The sequence below is a fragment of the Gavialis gangeticus genome, unplaced genomic scaffold (assembly GCF_001723915.1).
Source record: "Gavialis gangeticus isolate Ggan-Ray unplaced genomic scaffold, GavGan_comp1, whole genome shotgun sequence".
NCBI classification, from domain to species: domain Eukaryota; kingdom Metazoa; phylum Chordata; order Crocodylia; family Gavialidae; genus Gavialis; species Gavialis gangeticus.
The window spans coordinates 63,188,085-63,189,167 of NW_017728995.1; positions in this window are offsets into that span (position 1 = coordinate 63,188,085).

Genomic DNA, 1,083 nt, shown 5'->3' on the forward strand with positions numbered 1-1,083 from the left:
CCTCCCCTGATAAATTTATAGGCAGCCACAAGATCACCTCTAACCCTTCTTTTCCGCAGGCTAAAGAGATCTAGGTCCCTCAGTCTCTCCTTGTAGAGCCTTGCCTGCAGGCCTCTGGCCATACAAATGGCTCTCCTCTCAACCCTCTCAAGATTCTCTGCACCCTTCTTGAAGCGCGGCTCCCAAAAGTTGACTCGGATGCAGTACCCCAACTGCGGCCTGACCATTGCCACATAGAGGGGAAGCATCACCCCCCTGGACCTGTTCATCATAAAGTGTGGTTAGCCTTGTTGATCACTTTGTCACACTGACGACTCATGTTCATCTTGGAGTCAACTATGACTTGAAGATCCTTTTCCGCTGCTGTGCTGCTGAGAAGATCATCGCCCAGCCTGTAAGTGTGTTGGTGGTTCTTTTTGCCCAGGTACAGCACTTTGCACTTGTCTTTGTTGAACTGCATCCTATTTCATTCTGCCTATTTTTCCAACCTGCCCAGATCTGGCTGGATCCGTTGCCCTCTGGTGTGTTAACTTTGCCTCAGAATTTGGTATCATCTGCAAACTTGGACAGGGTGCTCTCTACACCCTCATCCAAGTCACCGATGAAGACATTATGAAACATTTAAAACAAGGGTCACCTCTTGTGGAACCAAAGCCTGGAGTTCTTGTTCCTTATGAACTTATATTTCATTTAGGCATACACAAGTCCCTCTGGTATATGAGCAGTACTCAAGAAGGAATCTAATCTACATAGAGGGTCCAAGTACAGTTACCATAGCTATGATAAAGGATAGCCAGATGACCACACAAAGATGATTCCTTCTTGTTTCTTAGTACATGTACAGACACCAAATCAAGATCAGAACCTTGTGCCATATGAAAATATAATGAGACAAGTCTCTGCCACCAGACAATGTGAGAGGAAAAAGAGGTAAAAAAAGCTGAAGTGACTTCCCTAGACTCACTGGAAAAACCAGGACTAAAACTATAGTTTCTGAATCCACTGGTTAGTGCCTATTCATTATATCGTGTTGCCTAATGAACAACCGTTCATTATACTTAGTCTTCCTGTGCAAGACTCCAG